This window comes from Nicotiana tabacum, chromosome 13 (assembly GCF_000715075.1).
Source record: "Nicotiana tabacum cultivar K326 chromosome 13, ASM71507v2, whole genome shotgun sequence".
Lineage (NCBI taxonomy): Eukaryota > Viridiplantae > Streptophyta > Magnoliopsida > Solanales > Solanaceae > Nicotiana > Nicotiana tabacum.
The window spans coordinates 2,809,519-2,819,430 of record NC_134092.1 but is presented as its reverse complement, the minus strand read 5'-3'; the positions used below and the strand labels follow the sequence as shown (position 1 = coordinate 2,819,430).

Here is a 9,912-nt window from a genome sequence, read left to right as displayed (position 1 = left end):
TGTCAACCATACTAAGCAATAAGAGGTCCACTCTAGTCTCCAGACTCCAAATAGTCACCACACATGTCCTATATACACGGTCTACAATGATAGTATCGCCCACTGGAGTAGATACATGAATAGATGAAACTAGAGACTCATGGGGCATATCCAGAAAATGAGCGAAATACGAAGACACATATGAATAAGTGGAACCATAGTCAAATAATACAGAGGCATCTCTGTGGCAAACTAAGACAATACTTGTAATCACAACATCTGAAGCAATGGCATCTGGCTTGGCAGGAAGAGCATAGAAACGGTACTGGCCACTCCCTGATCGGCCTTTCCCTCTCGGGCGACCCCTAGCTGACTGAGCCTCACCTCGAGCTGGCTGGACGGGTGGTGGAGCTGCTGGTGCTGGTGCCATCGGCCGCGTACTCTGCTGTGGAGCCCCTCTCAACAACTTAGGGCAATCTCTCCTAATGTGACCAAAATCCCCACACTCGAAATAACCCCTCCTCTGATGGAACTGCTGCTCCTTATGCCCAGAGGAACTACTCGTGGAAACCTGAGCTGACGAGATATGGTAAGAGCTCTGCGCCGTAAGTGCACTGAATGACGACTAGCCCTGCTGATGACTGTGTGACCCGTGGCCAGATGATGCACCACGGTGAACTGGGCGAGCCGCCTGATCATGCCTGAAAGGACGACCCCTACCGTGGTGGAACTGCCCCCAGAAGGAACACCGCTGAAGCCACCCTGGCCACGAGGCCTCCCTCTCAACCCGCTCCTGGCTGCGAACCATCTCAATCTGACAAGCAATGTCGACAACATCGTCGAAAGTAGCACCAGACACACACTCTCTCTCTAGTCATAAGCAATCGCAGCTAAAACGTGAGGCCATCTATGAACCTCTTGATCCTGTCCCTATCTGTGGGAACCAACCAGATAACATGACGGGCCAACTCTGAAAATCTCCTCTCATACTGCGTCACGGACATATCACCCTGACGAAGCTGCTCAAACTGCCTGTGCAGCTCCTCTCTACGGGATTGAGGTACGAACTTCTCCAGGAATAGACCGGAGAACTGCTGCCAGGTAAGGGGTGCTGCGCCAACCGGCCTACGCCTCTCGTAAGCCTCTTACTAACTGAATGCAGCCCCTGAGAACTGAAAGATAGTGAACGAGACCCCACTGGTCTCCAAAATACCTACCATACGGAGTATCCTCTGACACCTGTCCAAGAAACCCTGTGCATCCTCTCCCTCTGCACCACTGAAAGATGGAGGCTGGAGCCTCTCAAACCTCTCCAATCTACGCTGCTCATCCTCAGGCATAGCAGGAACAACATAATCCTGAGCAGCGGCAACCGGCTGGGCTGGTGGTACCCCGGTGTCTGGAATCCCTGTACCACCTACTCTGTTGTGCAGGCGGCGGGAGTCTGAGCGCCTCCCCCGACCTGAGAAGTGGCTGCTGCGGCCGGAATAGAGACTGTCTGAGCAAGACTGGTACACGCGGTCAGAATCTAAGCTAAGGCCTCCTGAAGACCTAGAATCACAATGGGCACGGGTGGTGCCTGAGCTGGTCCTACAGGCTCGTCCACAGCTAGAGCCTGCTCCTGAACTGGGAAACTGGTGGGTCTGCAAGTACTGCCCCAGCTGTTGTGCGAGCTGCACCTCTGCCCCTACTGCAACCTCTACCGCGACCTCGGCCTCTCGCGGCCTTGGCTGGTGGTACTGGTGGTTGTCCATCCTGCCTCGTAATATGCGTCCTCACCATCTGTGAGAGAATTAGAACAACGGAAATTTAGTCAATAGAATCAACAGATTCGCACAACAAGAATTCAAGAATGTGAAGTTTTTCCTAAGGGTTCGGCAACCTCTCGAAGATAAGTACAGACGTCTCCGTACCGATCCGCAAGACTCTACTAAACCTGCTCATGACTCGTGAGACCTATGTAACTTAGGCTCTTATACCAACTTGTCACGACCCAAAACCTCACCCGTCGTGATGGCGCCTATCGTGATACTAGGAAGCCGACATTTTCAAAACACTTTCAAAATACTTCAATATTTCATAAAAAGGATAATTCAAAGTTTTTTCATACTAGAAAGTTTTACAAAAGCCGGAGTTGAATTCAAAATAAAATACAGAAAAATAGCCCCAAACATCGGGGTGTCACCAAGTCATGAGCATCCAGATATCCAGTCTAATAAAAACAGTGTCTAAGTATCAATATAGAAAAGAAAGAATACATAGAAGGAGAGACAAGGTCTGCGGACGCCGGCAGCTACCTCGTAGTCTCCGGTACTCGATCGCGCACGAACTCAATGACCTCCATGATCAAACACACCTGGATCTGCACATGAAGTGCATGGTGTAGTATGAGTACAACCAACTCAGCAAGTAACAGAAATAAATAAGGAACTGAAAAGGTAGTGACGAGCTATACAAATACAGTTCATTTTCAATAATTCCAGCAAAGAATAGACATGCTTTCAAATCCGGCAGTTCAAATCAAATCAGTTTTATATAGTTACAGTGCAGGTAAATCCAAATATAGAATCTTTCAAAAATTTCACAACAATGACAAATAGCAACTAAGTGCATCAACAAATGAAAAAGCAAGTACAGCCTCTCAGGGCAACAGTCACTCAACTCGTCACCACAACTCAATCACTCGGCTCTCAGCCCTCAGTACTCACACTCAATAGGTACATGTGCTCATTGGGGGTGTGCAGACTCCGGAGGGGCTCCTTTCAGCTCAAGCGCTATATTCGCATGGACAACTCATGTGATGCACAGATAACTCACGTGCTATAGTATCAATATATGGAACCGCACGGATAACTCAAGTGTTGCACGGATAACTCACGTGCCACAGTATCAATACGTGAAACCGCACGGATAACTCACATGTTGTACGGATAACTCATATGCCATAGTATCAATACCTCACAAACAGGCCCTCGGCCTCACTCAGTCATCAGCCTCTCTAATCTCTTGTGGTCTCGGAAATCACAAAGATTGGCCCAAACAAAGATAACGTAGTGTATCAACAAATATCAAGAAGAGGCTGAGATATGATACGTAAATAAAACTATGACTGAGTACAAGACAACAATCAACAAGTAATTCATCAAGTGCGCGACCTTTGCGGGTCCCAACAGTACCATCACATAGCCTAAGCATGATTTCTAACATGATTTGCAATCAATTTCTATAACACAGGGAGAGCATATAGCTAGTAACAAGTTATTCAACTTTACAGTTTCATGGAATGGGCTAAGTCCCAATTGCTACGGTGTACGCCCACACGCCCGTCACCTGGCATGTGCGTCACCTCCAAAATACTCACATAATCCAATAATCTGAGGCTTCATACCCACAGGACCAGATTTAAAAGTGTTACTTACCTCAACCGCGCAAAACTCCTACTCCAAAATGCCTTTGCCCCTCGCATCAATCTCCAAACGTCCCAAATCTAGCCACAAGCTGTATGATATAATTAATATAAGCTAAACGAATCAATTCCGAAAGAAAAACACAAAATTATAAGCCAAAATCCGAAATAGGCTCAAACCCGGCCCCCGGGCCCACGTCTAGAAATCAAACAAAAGTCACAAAACCCGAAAGCTCATTCACATACGAGTCTAACCATACTAAATTCATCAAAATCCGACATCATTTGGTCCTCCAATTCCCTAAAATCCACTCTCCCATTCTCAAGTCCTAAACTCCCAAATTTCACTTCAAAATCTCGCTAATTAGGTGGGGAAGTCAGTGGGGAATCAAGATTTATGATAAAAAAATGAGTACAAGAAACTTACCTCAATAATCCCCTCGAAAATCTTCTCCAAAATCGCCTAAGTCCGAGTCTCAAATGGTGAAATAAGACTAAAATCGTGAACCCTTGCCTTTTAAACCTTCTTCCCAGACTTTTCGCATTTGCGGACCCACTGTCGCATCTGCGGAAAATCCAACGCAGGTGCGAATTTCACCTAAAATCCCAGATTCCGCTCCTGCGGCTTCAAGACCGCATCTGCGGAAACCCATCACATCTGCGACTAAAACTCATGTATGCGCCCAGTTGTCCGCTTTTGCGACCATCGTAGGTGAGGGAAAATCTTCGCACTTGCGACTTCTGCTCAACTCCTCCTTGGCTGCTTCTGCGGTCCCATCCCCGCTTCTGCGAGCTCGCACCTGCGGTGCCCACTCCGCAGGTGCGGTTACACCAGTAGCAGCAACACTTCAGCTGCTTCATCAATTCAAAAGTTCAAGTCCGTTAACCATCCGAAATCAACCCGAGGCCCCCGGGACCTCAACCAAACATACCAACTAGTCATATGACCCAATGCAAACTTAGTCGAACCTTCAAATCACTCAAAACAATATCAAAATACCGATTACACCCAGATTCAAGCCTACAGAACTTCTAAACTTCCAAATTCCACAAACGATACCAAAACCTACCATACCATGTCCGATTGACCTAATATTTTGCACACAAGTCATATTCAACACTACGGACCTATTTCAACTTCCGAAATCAGAATCCGACCCCGATATCAGAAAGTCAACCCCTTGGTCAAATTTTTCAAAAAATTGACTTTCGCCATCTCAAGCCTAAATTAGCTACAGACCTCAAATTCACAGTCCAGACATGCTCCTAAGTCCAAAATCACCCAACGGAACTAACATAACCGACGGAACTCCATTCCGGAGTCGTCATCACACACTTCCGACTACGGTCAAAATCCTGAGACTTAAGCTTTCGTTTTAGGGACTAAGTGTCCCAAAACACTCGAAAACCAAAAATAAGACCTCCCGGCAAGTAACATAAGCCGAAACAGATACGAAAAAAATAGTAAATAGGAGATCGGGGCTAATACACTCAAAATGACCGGCCAGATCGTTACAAGTTAACCTAATCTTATTTGAACTAAACCTTATCCTTTCTTCTCCCAGTAATCATACTGTACAAATCTGTTAAGGTCAACTTATCTTTCCTCACAATATGATCATGATACTGTTTCATTTCTCTTTGTTATAAATATTGATAATTGGTTATACTGAACTTAACTGTTTTCTTAATTAATCAACACCCTCAACTGCATCCTTACTTGGTATAATGTCTCTTATATCTTATCTTTAGGGTCATCATTCATCTTTGAAAATCTAGCATGCATTTTATCTTTTTAAGAGACCTAGTTACTCTTACCTGACTAAGTGATAACTTGTAAAAATGGAAGCATGATCATCTTTGTATTCATGTGATAACCCAGACTTAAGTTTGAGTTGAACTTGACCTGGTATAATGTCTTTCCCTTTTCTATAACTTTGCTTAATCTAATCCTACAAAAAATGTGTAAAGTTTCCTCTGTTTATATAAGATCACTATTGCATTTGAAGTATTTAAGTATCTGACTGAATACTGCATGTTCTTACTTAGTTTCTGATATATTTTGTCCAGAATTGCCTTATTCCTTGATCTCACTTAACTTTAAAACCAAACTCAATCCCTAGGCCTCATAAAGATCCTTGCTGATACTATCTGAACTTGATACCATTAGGAGTATGATGCTTAGGGATTCCCTGTTAGTATGTAAATTTGTGGACCTATTGAGAAAGTTGATCGTGTCATAGATATCTTTGAAACCTTTATATATGCTGAGTTATTGTTGTATAGCTTTACCTTTCCTTGGAGTATTGCTTTATTCTAAATTTAGACTCTTGTAACATGTTTGTGATATTTCTGATGTTCACTTGTATGAGTTTCAGAACCAGATCTTTAGAATTCATTTGATACATGTTTGTTTTGGTAATTCAATATAGACTATATATTCTTATGTTAGGAGGGAAAGTATATTTTGTGAAAGGTAAAGCTATTGAATTCAATTTACATTGGAAGGGCCTCGTTGACATTTAAACCCGTAAGGAACACGTGTTGTTAGTGTTTAAGGGTATTTGGGAGTGGAGTTCGACTCTAGGTTGAGATGTCCACCCCGGCACAGGCATTGCCCTAGGCCTTGAGTCCCTTGAGAACATTGAAGTGTCGGGGATCCAAAGGGAGCATCGACCTTGGGTGGAGCTTCCTCCTTAGCCCTTAATTCATTGACACATTTAATTCTTTAGGGGTTTAGTGTTTAATGACAACGAAAGGTTTTCAATGTGAATTATTTGCTAAGTAGAACCACCACATTAATATAACTTCCCACAATATTGATTATTTTCTTAGTTCATTTATTTGTCTATATACCTGTCATGTGTATTGGAATCTGCTGAGATTGTGGGAATATTTCTAATGACCTTCTTTTATTTTTTGGGCATGTGTACATTTGGGTGTCACGACCCGAAATTTCTACCTATGGAACCGTGATGGCGCCTAACATTTCACTTGCTAGGCGAGCCAACGTTAGAATATAATTAGCCATTTTAACAAAATTTTAAATTAATTAATAACAAAGAAACAAATGCGAAAATAAAGTCTGAAGTAAAGTGAATAATCCATAATAATCGCGATATCTAAATACCATCCCAAAACTAGAGTCACAAGTGCACGAGCTTCTAGAATAATACAAATAAGGGTCTGAATGAAATAAAGTTGTCTGAAAGAAAGCACACAGCTAAAATAAAGTAGAAGGGGACTTCAGAGCTGCGAACGTTATGCAGCTATACCTCAAGTCTCCACTGGTAGTTGAATCCGAGCAAGTCTATGGTACGTCGCTGAGACCAACTTCGAAATTTGCACAAGAAGTGCAGAGTGTAGTATCAGTATAACCAACCCTATGTACTGATAAGTGTCGAGCCTAACCTCGACGAAGTAATGACGAGGCTAAGGCAGGTCACTTACTTTAACATGTACGCAATAATAATAATAAAAAGTAAGACATGTAAATCATATCAATAATTAAAATTATTTCAGCAGTCACAACCAATTATTTCTTTTCTCATTCTGTTCCGGCGTGCAACCCGCTAAAACAATATAAACTTAAAATATAATCTGTTGCGGCGTGCAACCTGATTCCCCAATATAATCCTTCAATTAAATTCCTTTACGGTGTGCAATCCGCTCCAATAATATAATTTAACAACCCTTAAATGTAATATAAATACTCCAATAAATACCACATTCGATAAGAAATTATTAGGCAACAAAGCATACAATATTTATAAATTATTTAGGAAACAAGTAATGACAGGTAGCAATTAAGTCACATAAGTCAAATAAGCATGTAACAATTATAGCATAAATTCAAGACTTAATATGTGGCGAAGAATATGAGAGAAACAATTAATATAATAATTAACTCATGATAAAGAAAATAATTTAAGATTTCCAGATAAATACGCAAACAATCAATTTGACGACGTATAGACACTCGTCACCTTGTCTATACATCTTTACACAAGAAATTCACGTAACAAATAATTTAAAGGTTTTATTCTTTCAAGTCAAGGTTAACCACGATACTTACCTTATTCCGCAATTTTAAATGATCACTCGAACACGGCTTTTTCTTTCGAATTATTCTCCAAATCAATCAAACCTTAACCTCAACCGGACAACTCGAAATTGACGAACCAAAACTGGCTGGAGCCTTAAGATCGGAAACCCGAACAGCAACCTCGACCGGACCAACTCGAAATTGACGAACCAAAGCTTCACTCAAGCCAGCAAAGAAATCTGACAAAGGAAGCTAAACAGAGTTTTTAAAAGATACTTTTGGTAGAATTGGGATTTGTCTTTATTTTGTAGAAGAAGATGAGATTTCAAAGGTAACAAAAAATGAGAAGTGAAGTTAATGCTGATTTTTAACTTTTGGTCCTGCGTTTTATGATGGGAACTGGTAATATAAGGATGTGCTGTGATGATGTTAATGGTGTTTCTATAGTAAATCTCACACGGTGAAAATGGGGGTCTAGAGGTGATTTACAGTAACGATGGAAGTGGATTTAATTGACGAAAGTCTGAGTGCGAGTTAGTGCTTAAATGAAGTACCTGTGTCCTTTCTGTTCCTCTCTATCTCGTCCCCAAATTTGTTTCGTTCTCCATTTCTCAGATCTCTTTTCCTCTCTCTATCTCTCTTTTTGTCAGTTTTCTTCTGTCTACGGACCTCTTATTTTCCAGCCCCCTTCAGCAGCAAAGCAGATTTCCAAAAATGATCTGCCGGCTCGTCCGAAATCCACTCGAGCCTCTCATGATCTCGTATGAATATTCCAACAAGTCCCATAACATAATACAGACTTACTCGGGGTTTCAAATCACGTCAAATAACGTCGAAATTACAATTCACACCTCGATTCAGACTTATGAGTTTCAAACTTTTCACTTTACAAAATTCGCGCCGAAATGAATCAAATGAATACGGATTGATTTCAAATTCGGCGCACAAGTCATAATTGGCGTAATGGAGCTATTTCATCTCTCGAAATCCCAATCCGAGTCCGATATCGATAAGGTCAAATTCATGGTCAAACTTTGAAATCTTTAAGCTTTCAAACTTCTAATTTTTCAACAAATGGCGATAACTCGAGTTAGGGACCTCCAAATTAAATTCTGAGCATACGCCCAAGTCCCAAATTACGATACGAACCTACCGAAACTGTCAAAACACTGATCCTGGTCCATTTGCTCAAAATATTGACCGAAGTCAACTTAAGTGAGTTTTAATGCACAAATTCATATTTTTATCAATTTTTCACATAAAAACTTCCCGAAAAATTATATGGACTACGCACGCAAGTTGAGTAAAGCTAAATGGTGCTATTTGAGGTCTCAGAACACTGAATTGAATATTAAATTTAAAGATGACCTTTTGGGTCATCACCTAAGGAACTCTGGCCCAACTAGCTTTGCTGCAACTTTGAAGAGTCCAATCTTGCCATATCCGCACCTCTCAAATTGTTGGGCCTACCTTGTTGAGGCCCAATCATCAAAGTCTAGTTCTCTCTCCCTACTTCTTTCGTTATTGTTCATTATTTCCATAGCATGATTTACTGCCTTTATTATTTTTCGCTTTCAGCCTTCGTTGTTTTATCATATTTTGTTCCTCATATATTTAACACTCATATATTAGATTATGTACTTTATTTTCATGCCTTAGTATTACATGAAAGCATAGGCAAACCTTAACTAATATAGGACTTAAAAAGAAATAACTAGTAATTAATCTCCGCCTCCTATTAATTATACTTTTTCATCTTGCACTTTTCTTAAAGGTTTTGAAGCTCAGGTCTTTAATCAGAACGACAACCCGTTTTCAAAGAAAAATTAGAAAATAATCATTGATTTTCACTAACAAGGAATGAAACCAGATTTTCATAAAAGGCAGTAACGAACGATCACCCAAACAAATTTTCAAAAACTCGCCTTCTTCAGAATTCTAAGAAAAATCAAGGTACATTTGGAATCGTTGTTCTTATGTATATTTTCTGTAAAAATTGTACAAGCATTTATTTTCTTTAAAGATAATCACTTTCTTGACATAATAATTACAAGCCTTAAAATCTAGACCACTTTCAAAACTCTCTTAACCTTCAATAACTCTTTTATAATCCTACACCCCTTCTAAATATTATATGTACGCCTTTTAACATGTAGTAAACCATGTCTTAATAATTAAGCATAGTATAAATAATCGAGCCCTTAAAATTAGTCTAAGTCCTATGAAGGTACCTCAGGTAGATTTTAAGGAATGCCTAACATGCACCTTCCCCTTAGAAGAACCAAAACCATTACCCATAATCTCACCAGTTTGCAGACCTATAGTGAACATAACTTAGTAAATAAATAGGTACCCTAGTATACCTTTAAATATTAGGTGGCGATTCTCTTTCATCAACAACGGAGAAACCACAAGTTGAATCCTGTCTTGACTGATGCAAAATAAGGTGCAACAGTGATCACTTGTGTTCTTTAGTTCTTTT

General features: G+C 40.7%; 1 long non-coding RNA gene across 3 annotated transcripts; it reads right to left on the bottom strand.

Annotated features, from left to right (window-relative positions):
• Positions 1 to 8,166, bottom strand: LOC142167785 (uncharacterized). 3 transcript variants are annotated; one of them, XR_012697867.1, is made up of 4 exons: positions 7,461 to 8,166; positions 3,399 to 3,477; positions 2,277 to 2,341; positions 1 to 1,761 (listed from the first exon to the last, which is right to left on the bottom strand). It is a non-coding gene; the product is annotated as an uncharacterized LOC142167785 (long non-coding RNA). The 3 variants fall into 3 exon arrangements; XR_012697866.1 differs by lacking the exon at positions 3,399 to 3,477 and having other exon boundaries at positions 7,461 to 8,165; XR_012697865.1 differs by lacking the exon at positions 1 to 1,761 and having other exon boundaries at positions 2,112 to 2,341; positions 7,461 to 8,165.
• Between the last annotated feature and the right edge of the window lie 1,746 nt (positions 8,167 to 9,912).